Below are 12,248 nucleotides of genomic sequence, written 5' to 3' on the forward strand. Positions count from 1 at the left end.
GAAAGGAACTCAACCTCTCAGTCCTCCAAAGGTCTGTAATTACCCGTATCCTTCTCCCTGGAGCTTTCATAAACCCTTTTTGGCTCCTCTGCCTTAGTGTAACTCCTTGGAGAGGCCACAGACCTGAATTTTAGGTCACGTGGAGTCCTTGTTGCAACTCTGCCCTCTCCCCCGCTTGTCACCACTGGCTTTCTTAATACCAGTGGCTCAGCCCATTGGGGTAAGAAATAAAGTCTCACACACCCTTCAATGTGCTTTGAAATCTTTTGAGAAGTCCTGGGACCTACGAGATTCTTTGGCACCTTCAAAGATCATGAAAACTATGAGAACCCCTTCAGAGCTAAATGAATTTTAGGGTAAGTGAAACTTGCTTGTAGTTTTCTGATTTGATGACTTAGTAGTCTGAGTCAGAGATGAAAACACAGAATTCACTACTATAATTCTTAGGAAAAAGATGCAGATAGAATTTTATTTTCAGCAGCATCTTTCAGCTCCTGTAAATAAAAGTCAGGCAATATTTTCCTACTTGTAAAATGAAAGACAATTGAAATGACCTCTCTCAAGGGGTATTAGTATTTAGGGAAAACTGACAAAAGATAACTCAAATGAACAAACACGTATCGAATGCCTATTAAATATGAGCCAAGCACTCTATTAGGGACAGAATTTACAGTCCGCTGGGAAAGATGGGCAATTAAATCTGCAGTCCTACAGTTGAAAGGAGCCTTGAGAAGGGCCTTGAAGTGTATTATGTGGCACTTAGAGGATGCTCAACCCATCTGCGAGGGCAAGGACGTGGCCATTCAGTCACAGAAGTCTTCCTGGAAAAGGAAATGCCTAAAGCAGAACCTGAAAGATGAATAAAAGGTGGCTGAAAAGGGGAGTAGAGGTGGGGTACAGGAGAATATTCCAGGCAGAAAGAATCATGCACCTGCAAGAAAGGATTTGAAGAACTGGAAGATAGAGAGTGGGCCAGGAGAGATGAGCAAATCTAGACTATTAGATTATTAGTGATCTTCTTTGAGAGGATCATATACTGAATTTAAATAGTGACCTTAAGTCTCTAGCAATGATCAGAGATATGACTTTCCTTAAATCAACCTGCCTGTAAGCAGTTTGATAGCTCCTGTATCATCTAGCATAGGGCCTTGCACATAACTGTCACTCAGTCTATGTTGCTGAACCAGGGCACTTCCAGGTGTTTGTTTCATTCCATGACCTGCACTGATATTATCATCATTTTCATATGGTCCCATCAGGGGCTCATGCTCTGTAAGTCATTGTTCAGTTTTAAATGGAAGGGCATTGCAAAGCTCAACCCGCTTTAAAATATTTCCTCAATAGTCCTGCCATGATGAGTCCTTCCTACTGGGTCTGACATACACCCATAATTTGAGGCACTTTCTTGAGTTACATAATAAAAGTAGGAGCATTGTCCTCATATGTGTACCCTTAATGTGTGCAACTGGTATGGCCAGGCTTGCCACTAAATATAAAGGAGGTCATATTAAGTGTTTTATGCCCAAATTATAACTTGAGCCTCCACTCACTTGATTGCTAGTCAAATACTTCCTAAATATTTCCTGCAGTCCCCAAAAGGATGGCTTATATCTGCTTACAGTTTGTTCCATCCCCTACAATAATCATCCCAGCCCGCTATGTTCCTCTTCTCCTGCTCTGGCAACACTGTGTCTACCCATGTGCCCTTACTCGCTTCCAAGGAGCTTGAAGGAACCTTGCTGTTGCCTTGTTAATGGTGCCATCCCCTTTTGATTTTGGCGGTGGCCCTGCCAAGGTGCTCTCTCTGACTCCCTTTAAACCTCCACCATCCAGGAGCCAGAGCAGTGCCAGGCTCAGATGGGAGGAGGACAGATCAGTCCTCTTTCCAGTTCTGAGCCGCACCTTTCACCAGGAACATAGAGCTCTGCCTAGAGTCACAAAATTTCCCCTTTAATCTCTCCCTTCAATTTCAATACCCAGGAGCAACTCTCAGCTCCCCTTCGTCTTCTTCCTGTCCTCCCTCCTTCCCAAAATAACACCACAAAAGCCTCAGAGAGAAAGCGTGGGGTCAACCAACACAGAAAGTACATGATCAGATTGGAATATCTAGCATCTGTGGTCAAGTTAACGCACTAACAAGGTCAAGCACTTTAACGGTTTTTCCCAAGAACCGTTACTAGTCTCCTCCAAAGGTGAAGAAAGACGTCTCTACTTCTGGGTACAAAAGAACCTGAAGCTCTTTTTTTTTTTTTTTTTTTTTAAGATTTTATTTTTCCTTTTTCTCCCAAAGCTCCCTGATACATAGTTGTGTATTTTTAGTTGTGTGTTCTTCTAGTTGTGGCATGTAGGATGCCGCCTCAGCATGGCTTAATGAGCAGTGCCATGTCCATGCCTAGGATTCGAACCAGCAAAACCCTGGGCCACTGAAGCAGAGCGTGCAAACTTAATCACTCGGCCACGGGGCCGGCCCCAAGAACCTGCAGCTCTTATTTTTTTTTAAAGATTTTATTTTTTCCTTTTTCTCCCCAAAGCCCCACAGTACATAGTTGTATATTCTTCGTTGTGGGTCCTTCTAGTTGTGGCATGTGGGACACTGCCTCAACGTGGTTTGGTGAGCAGTGCCATGTCCGCGCCCAGGATTCGAACCAACGAAACACTGGGCTGCCACTCGGCCATGTGGCCAGCCCCATAACCTGCAGCTCTTAAATGACAATTTCCTCACTTATAGTCACCCAGGTTTCAAAAATCTTAAGACTCAAGCCCAGCTGGGGAACCCTGGGCACAAAGGAAATTTTGCCACCCAGAAGGAAAAAGATAGCTCTTTTCCATTAACCCAATAAATTCCCAATAGTTTATCAGATTGGTAAAGGCACAAAGGGTCGAAACTCTTAAGACAGTCAATGTCAATGTATGAAATAGCTGGAACCATAAAACTCTGGGTAGTTCCATGTGAATGGTAGAAAACAGGAAGGGCAGACGGTGAGAGGGAAACCTTCCAAAAAGAGATTCTAGACATGAATTGGGTGGAAGAAAAACTCTGGCCCTGTCAATGAAGCTGTGAATGTTTTGACTTTCTAAATTCACCCATAAGTTAATGTCATCAACAAACTCTGAAAAGATGTCATAAATATGACTGACATAAAATTACAAACCTTAATAGATAGAGTTCCTAGTCGTAGATTGGAAAAACTAATAAGCCCCCATCAGAAAACTGGGCAGAAGTTATGAACAGAAAATTAGCAAAAGAGGAAATGAAAACTTAAAAAGTGAGATAAAGGGTTCATCTGGCACATTAACAAAAAAATATGTAAGTAAAACAATAAATGCATGCCACTTTGTGCCAAGCAAAGTTTGTTTGTGCCGGATCACAGGGGACCCTGAATACCGTACTCATGAGGCTAGAATTTATTCTGTACATAATAGGAAGACATTGACAGATTTTGTTAGCAGGGAAGTATCATCATCTCAGCCCACTTCCTCTTTCTAAAAGGAAGATTAATTAGTCAGTGGGGTATAAGATGGACTATAGAAGATGAGATTACCTGCCATAACAGTAAAGATGAGGGAACAGTTCCAGAAATGGTGTGTGCAGGCATGTTGTTAGAGATCTAGCTTTGCAAAAACCCACAAGAAAGGGCTGAATTATGCACTCACTGCTTCCATCCATTATACTGTCTCTCAGTAGAACTTGCTGCCTGATGAGTGATGCTAATGTACCATGAGACTCTGTATAAATTGATATCACACAAGAACAGCCCAGAACTCATTTTTCAAATTAAACAGAGGTGTCCTTTTAAATAAATTTTGTCTTTTCACAAAAATTAGGAGGGATAAGCACCAAGAATTAGAGGATTTCCATTTTCAAAAAGTGCTTTTTTTCTTTCTTCTTCTCGATGTCCATGACATGTGAGGAACAATTTTCTCAGCCTCCTTAAAATGGATATGCCATCCATTTTTAGTGGTCCTGCTTCATTGCAAAGATAGCCTACTGTAATGAGCTTTCCTTAAGTTTGGTTTTACCCCCCAAACAGAGAGTTTTTCTGTACACTCTTTAAAAAATATTGCAAACTTCTTGGAAGATGCCTTTCCCTAAATGGACATAAATATTGTTTCCTTCTTTCAAAGAAATTACTGAACAACAATTCTGTTTAGTTGGCAGTAACATCGAGCAAAACCTCATTTTTAGTGCCCAGCTTTCTTCTGCTTACTTCTTGTGTTTCACCATGGTCCCGGGCTCACTAAGGACGTGGTGATGCAGTGAGGATCGGCCCTCTCCCCAGCTGTGGCCTGCTGTCATCCAGACCATCAGCTGTACTCAAGTGACTGTAATTACTTGTTTTAAAAAATTATTTATTACTATTACATGGAAGTATTTCTCAGAACTTTTCCAGGTAGAGCTGTAGGTATGGAAAAACAGAATATTTGGACCACAGTAACTTTTTCTTTCTTTTTGTGCATGGGTGCTGTAGGCCTTGCTGATCCCAGCTGTCCTTAGCATTTTCCTTCACAGAAATGGAAGGAAAAAAGTTGGTGCTATTGACAGAGGTCAGGGAAAGCATATGTGTTCCAAGCTGTGTAGTGAATGGCAGCGTGTGGGAATGAAGGAGTGGAGTAAGGATGGACGGGAAATTAGGAAACTCGGATCCTAGCCTCAGGTCTACCACTGCTAGACATGTGACCACCGGCAATCCTTTTATCCTCGCAGGGTCTGGCTTTTCTCATTTGTAGTATGAGGAAATTGAGCTGAGGTCATATCTAGCTGTGACCTTTTATGATTATTTTTCCTACTCCCAAATTTGACATCTGTGACTACATAAGATCTTTGGCCCTTTTGCCAAAGGGGGGCATCTGGCATGCCATCATTAGCACCAAATAAGATGAAAGCAATTGAACTGATATGTCATGTTAACCCAGAGGAAACTAAAGCTATTGAAATAGTAGGAGTGTCCTGGGAGTTGGGAAGATACTGGATGTAGCTTAGAGATCGCTTACATGATCTTACGAATTAGCTCTCTTTTCTATACTTCTCTCATTTTTTCACTCTTGTCATATCTCATTTTTGTATTTTATGTTGTTTTATATTCCTCTTCTAACCCTGACCTTTTTCTTTCCTTTATAGTGTTCAGGCTTCAGTGTTCTTGCAAAGGAGTTTCCAGAATTCAGGGTCTGAAAGAAATGTCATGTTGTAACCTCTGCTAACTGAAATATAATCCTAGGCAGCTTCATGCATCAGTTTGCCCTGGACAAAGCCTCTGGAGTGTGAGTGGTGTGGTGCCTTGCCCCTGCAGGAGTTCCTGGCCCTGGGGTCCCAGGAAGCCGATCCTTTCCATGTCATCCAAGCACCAGGATCCTGTGACTCACCCGGGGTGAGGCAGAGGCTCTTAATTCACTTCTGTCCATGTCCACCTGTGTCCTATCTTCTTGTTTCTAAAAAATGTTTTTCTATTTGGTCAAATTGCAACTTGTTCTATTAACCAACGTAGTGAGTATACATTACAGGCCACATATGCAGTTTCACAAGAAATGGAACCTCTTTTTTCTCTACTCTGTTACGTGCTCGAAAATTAACCTCAGGGTCTGAGTTCTGGGTTGCTCATCTGTCCAAGGAATCAGGCTGGAGGTGAGGAGTCGGGAGCATCCGTCTTATGTTGTCATCATTTATCCATCTTGGCATTTGCCAAGATGGTCAGCTTCCATGTCTGGCCTTTGATGGTTGATCAGTGGGTCACTATTGGGTGTTCCTTGTTCCAACCTCAAGGCCTCTTCAAGCCTACTAGCTCTTTCTCAGTTGTATGAACACTGTACAGCTTGAGTGCTACAGTGGCATATGGAAAACTCTGTGAAGCTGTCTCAGGTCCTCTGGGCAAGGAGAAACATTGTGCAGCCATCTCTACTAGCTCACACCAGGCTGAGTGGGCAGAGATGAAGGGCCTAGCAGGCTCCCTATGCTCTACCCAAGACACTGAACGTGGAAGGTCCTAGCTGCAGCCTAGGGAAGGATCTAGGAAGCCTAGGGAAGGATCTAGGAAGCACTGGGCTGGGGGCGTTGGGTGGAGGATAGGGAGGAGAGGATAGAGGAGTAGAAGTAAGGGAGAGAACTCTAGGTTGATATCTTAAAACATTATCCCACTACCCCAATATTAACGAGGCTAAATTTAATCCTTGATTTTTGGCACAAGAAACAATAATAAACCTTAGACTCTTTTGACTTTTTCATTCTAAAGATATAACTAAGATAAGATATTGCTTTCAAAAGTCCAATGCTGTCCACAGTGATAGTGAAATTGCAAAGGGGTGATGTTGCCTGGTGCTTCTGTTTTCCTTTTCTGCTCTCTTTTTCTCTCTTTCAAGACTTTCTCTTCCCTGTGTTGCTTCTATCCCAGGGATAAAAATGGTTTCTTCTGTCCCAGGGATAAAAATGAGATAAGTTCATTCCTGTTAGAAGTCTCTGTCCTGTGGGAGTATTTAAATTTTAAGAGAAGAGAGTGGGGTCAAAGTTTAACACAAAGGAATGGATCATTATTGGTAGAATTTAAGATAATTGTAGGAGAGCCATTTTCACTGTTTTCTCACTACAGGAGTATCCAGTCCATGGTTCAGGGTCAAGAAGTGGACATGCTCTCCCTGTTCCCTAAAGGCTGGGACAAATCAGGTAAGGGAGGAACAGCTCAGATGAAGGAGCGGCCCCTGAGGCAGAGTGAGCTGATGTGAGAGAGTATCTGCAAGGATGTGAGGGGCAGAGTTGCAGAGCTGCTGTCAGAAGGAGCCAATTAGAGACAGGCATGGAACCGGGCTGGTACGCTAGACCGTCAGGTCAGGTTGAGAAATGTGGAGGGGCTGAGGGTTTCCCAGGTGAGCTCTACAACAGGGAATGGGAAAGGAGATTTGTTTTATGTGGTGCTTGATGTATGCTGTGGGCTTAAAGGTACTGATCCAGACCGGTTAGTGGCTTATGGCAATATGATGGGGGAAGTGGACTCTCTTCAGTGTTTTGGAAAATTGCTGCCATGCAAGTGGGCTGTTTCTTGTTTTTTGAAATATGGCCAGAATTTATTTTCAACAGTTGTTATTTGGCATATTCCTTAAGTATCAAGAAAAATGTGTTTTAATATAATGGCTTTGAGATGTATCTTCTTATTACTTATATTCTCGGTGCAAAAGTTATAAAAAGTCTTTCCTAGTCGGTTTGGGCTGCTGTAAACAAAAATGCCATAGACTGGGTCACTTACAAATGACAGAAATTTATTTCTCACAGTTCTGGAATCTGGGAAGTCCAAGATCAAGGCACTGGCAGGTTCAGTGTCTGGAGAGGGGCTGCTTCTTGGTTCAGAGACAGCCATCCTCTTGCTGTGTCCTCACGTGGTGGAACTCTCTTGGACTTTTTTTTATAAGGGCACTAATCCCACTCATGAGGGCTCTACCTTCATGACCTAATCACCTACCAAAGGCCTCATCCTCTGTTACCATCACAGGGGGTTAGGATCTCGACATGCGAGTTTTAGGGGGATATAAACATTCAGTCCACAGCACAGTCTCACCTCTAACATCTTCCAACATAGTTGGATCCTTTCATTCCATCTCTGGTCCAGCAAAGTGGGGCAGGGTCAGTAAAAAAGGAATCACCTAGAATATTCTCAGGCTTCCACTGTGCTGCTTCACCTGCCCAGATCTGGTTCAGTGTCTCCTTCCTAGACTTAGGTTGTCTCATTGCATCTGTGTCTGGTTAGTCAACCCTTCAGTTGGTTAGCTGGTTGTGATTCTGGACTTCATCACCATTCTCCTGTCTTCCCGATTGCAGGTCTTTGCTCTTGGACAGATTTTGGATGCATGTACCCTGGGACTCCCCTTGGCATATTATCGCCCAAACGTGATGACCTTGGTTAGAGTTTTTTAGGGTGATGGGGCTCAGGATTGGGAGTAGAACCCATAAAGACATTTAAGCTATAATCTAATTTCCCCTACTTGTCTTCATTTGTTGAAAAAGATACTAATCTTGGATACTAAATGTATCTATATAAAAACTTCTTTTCAATAGCTTGTTTGTAGTCCTATCATCACTGATGGTTAGTTAATTGAAATAAAGCAAATAATTTTCTGTGCTTCCATTTTTCTAGGTGACAAGCTGGCAGAACATACTTTTAAAACCAGATGCTTCTAAAGAATTACTAGCAAAGGGGATTGTTGGCTGAAGGTTAACAAAGCTTGCTTGGGAGAATCTTCTGAGGTAAAGTGAAAGTTAAGATGAATCAACTTGAGACCAAAGAGGAAATGGATGCACTGAAACAAATACACAAGCGATTCCCAGCTTTGGATTTTGGAAAAATGACAGGAATAAACAGGCCAGCCAAACACTTAAGAATTCCTGACAGGGTGGTCCTTTCTGACAAACACTTCAGGATGGAGGTTAATTAGAAAGACAGTTTCACAAACATGGCCCATTCTCACCAAGACCCCTCTTACCTTACCCAGTCTTACTCAGAGAGCAAGACCTCGATTAGCACACTGGCGAGAACCTGAGCTTCGGAGCCAGACAGGCCCAAGTTGGAATCCCAACCCCACCATTTACCAGCTGTGCGCTCTTGTGGGAGATGACCAAATCTTTCTCAGCTTTAGTTTTCGTCAACTGTAAAACAGATAGTAATACAGATAGTAAAACAGAGAGATTATTGCAATGATTAAAGACAATGCATATAAATCTCTCGTTCGTTAAATGATTGCTCTTATTTTAGTGAAGGGAGGGCAAATTCTAGTTACTCTCACAGTTGGCAGGCTCTTTATCTGGTTATGATGGATAATACACATGCATTCCTGGATTTGAAGGCCCTGCTCAGTATGGTCTGTGATTGCCAACATGTTCCACAGAGGCCTGTTTCCAGACTTTCCTTAGTTTTGTCAAGTAGAGCTAAATGTTGATGGAAACTGTCACTTGTCACATCCCCAGAAGCCAGGCATCTCCCTAATCTCTGTGCCTCTCCAAGCAGGGCTGTCAAAGAAGGCAAATCAAGAGTTCAGACAAGGGACTGTCACTTTGGCATCATTCCTTTGCCCAGTCATAGCGATGTGCCAGATGCTCAAAGCTAGCTTGGAGGGACAGGCTGGAGGAGCCCAGATATTTTAACAGAAAAAGATACTTTCACACATTAGTTTGAAGCAAAGGCTTATATGTTTGTAAGACAAATATTAACCTCTTAATTGTGGTTGTGGCTAGAATCAATCACAGTTTTAATCTGCAATGCTGCAGTATAAGCAAGTAGGGGATCCTGGGAAAACATTCTGAATTTTTAAAATTTCATCTCAATAGGATTTGTAGAAGTCCCAGGTGTTATTGCTGACCTGGATTCTCACTTCCTTACTGCATGGGTGCTCATTTCCTTTTAATTACCAGTTTATTTCAAAATGTGAGTTTGCCTCCCAACGGTGACCAGCAGACCAATGGCAATTTCATGAGGTCAGGCCTGGGGAAGGACGCGAGGCCTGTTTTCACTCGGTGTCGTCCACGGTCTTTCAATCACGTGTGAATTGTTTGCTCATTCAGTGCCTCTACTGCCTCAAGTCAAGCGACAGAGAATATTAGAATCACTGTCACCACAGATGTTATTGTCACTGAGTAGTATTTATCATAAACTCTCCACTGCACGATGCCAAGGCAAGGCAGATAGGCAGAATAATTGCCCATGAGTAAAGACTGTTTAACACACAGGTCCCTCCACAAAGTCCTCTAGACTCTTGTGCAAATACCCTGTGGTTTGCCTCGGTAGGATGTTAATTTGCAACAAAGGCAAATTATGTGGAGAAAAGGGGAGGAGAGTGGGTAATACTCAGAAAGTTATTTAATTACAAAATATATATTGCTATCTCCTTGCCTTTAAGGTCTTCAAATAAGGAAGGTTGGAGGTAGTGTACTATAGTTCGGTGGTTTCTAGATAGTTGTTTTTCATGAATCAGTTACCTTTTAAAAATAAAAATTGGAGGGACTAATATAAGGTTGCCAAGTTCTTTGAAAATTTTGTCAAGTAAGGAAATTAAAACAGAGAGTTCCTATAAACTCTTGCTATAATTGCATGAAGAAAGACATTTGAATATGAAAATAAAAGAGTGGATATAATTTCAGAATGAAGAATAGTCTTTCAATTGAATAATAGTGGCTAACGTTTATTAAACACTTACATGCAAAGTGCTATTCTAAGCCATTTGAATGTACTATTTTACTCATACAAACTTGTGAGATGGATACTGTTATTATTTCCATTTTATAGATAGAACATTGAGATAAAGAGAGAACGTGTCTAAAGTAACACAGTTAGTAATGATTTGGATTTGTTTCTCCAGAGTCTATGGTTTTAAAAACTAGGTGATAAGCCTTAATAAGGACTTACATACACTTAGTTTCATTTAAAAAATAGTTACATAATTTTTTTTTCTAATTTTGACACCAACAGGTGAAAACGTGGTCACAGACCTTCACTAGTCTGCAGATCAGGGTGTTGCTCCAAGAAGGACAGTGAAAGGGTGAGGCTGGAGTAGGCTTGGCTGCAGTTCACGAGGACCTCAAATTCAGGCTTTTGATGTCATCTTCAAATACTGCTCTACATATAGACACAAAGAGACACCAACTATTTTAATAGACAACCCAAGGAAGTCACTCACCAAGTTTCTTTTTACTTGCATACTATTATCAGACATATCTCCCACAGTGCACTATGAACTGATTTTTTTCAAAGTAAGTTTTGTAATTATCTTGTGAAAAACACCATTCTACTGGCGTTGAAACTATATTGTGAGGGACAGAGAACTTTTATTGCTGTTCCTCATTGTTTCCACAGAGGGGATGGCAATCCATCTCGTTCCCGGGATAGGCATGCCAGGACCCCTTTCATCTTCTGCCCGCTCACTCTTTCCTCCTTTAGGGAGATGGAATAACTTACCTGATTGGTGAATTGGCAAGGCTCTGTGCTTTTTGAGGTTATCTTTCAGAGCCAGTCTGTCTCCAAGATGCGCACTTCCTCCGCTCTTCCCTGTGGTTTGGCTAAGCAGGCAGCTCTGCCCCTACAAAGAGGCCCGCTATTTCGGAGTGGAAGAGAATTCAGTTTTGGGAGGGTACCAGCAGCCCCTTTGGCTTCATATCTACAGTCACATTATCCATTCGGCTTTATCTCTTATAAAGCTAACAGATATTTATTTTTCTCTCTCTCGTGATTTTTTTCAATTATTTTATTGAAATATAAAGGTTGTAACATTGTGTAATTTCAAGTGTACATTATTATTTATCAATTTCTGTATAAACTGCATTGTGCTCACCACCAGTAGTCTAATTTTTATCCATCATCATACATATGTGCCCCTTTACCCCTTTTTCACCCACCCACCAGCCCCTTTCCCCTCTGGTAACTAGTAAGCTGTTCTCTTTTTCCATGTGTTTATCTTCCACATATGAGTGAAATCATGCAGTATTTGTTTTTCTCTGTCTGGATTATTTTGCTTCACATAATACCGTCAAGGTCCGTCCATGTTGTTGCAAATGGGACGATTTTGTCTTTTTTATGGCTGAGTAGTATTCCATTGTATATATATACACCACATCTTCTTTATTCATTCATCAGTCTCTGGGCATTTGGGTTGCTTCCATATCTTGCCTATTGTGAATAATGATGCAATGAACATAGGGATACATAAATCTCTTTGGATTATTGATTTCAAGTTCTTTGGATAAATATCCAGTAGTGGGATAGCTGGATCATATGGTATTTCTATTTTTAATTTTTTGAGAAATCTGCATACTGTTTCCATAGTGGCTGCACCAGTTTTCATTCCCACCAGCAGTGTTTGAGGGTTTCCTTTTCTCCGCATCCTCTCTAACATTTTTATTTGTTGTCTTGGTAATTATAGCCATTCTGACAGGTGTAAGGTGGTATCTCATTGTAGTTTTGATTTGTATTTCCCTAATAATTAGTGATGTTGAACATCTTTTTGTGTGTCTGTTGGCCATCTGTATATCTATCTTCTTTGGAGAAATGTCTGCTCAGATCCTCTGCCCATTTTTCGATTGTGGTGTTTGTCTTTCTGTTGTTGAGTTGTGTGAGTTATTTATGTATTTTGGAAATTAACTCCTTGTTGGATATATGATTTGCAAATATTTTCTCCTTGTTGGTGGGGTGTCTTTTCATTTTATTCATAGTTTCCTTTGCCTTGCGGAAGCTTTTTAGTCTGATGTAGTCCCATTTGTTAACTTTTTATTTGTTTCCCTTTCC

The 12,248-nt window shown here is 41.5% G+C and overlaps 1 long non-coding RNA gene across 1 annotated transcript; it reads left to right on the forward strand.

Annotated features, from left to right (window-relative positions):
* The first annotated feature begins 276 nt into the window (after nt 1-276).
* On the forward strand, nt 277-11,067 carry LOC124230674 (uncharacterized). Its single transcript, XR_006886271.1, has 5 exons — nt 277-356; nt 5,217-5,366; nt 6,579-6,652; nt 8,115-8,224; nt 10,440-11,067. It is a non-coding gene; the product is annotated as an uncharacterized LOC124230674 (long non-coding RNA).
* Nucleotides 11,068-12,248: the final 1,181 nt, after the last annotated feature.

Source organism: Equus quagga, chromosome 20, assembly GCF_021613505.1.
Source record: "Equus quagga isolate Etosha38 chromosome 20, UCLA_HA_Equagga_1.0, whole genome shotgun sequence".
Taxonomy (NCBI): Eukaryota; Metazoa; Chordata; class Mammalia; order Perissodactyla; family Equidae; genus Equus; species Equus quagga.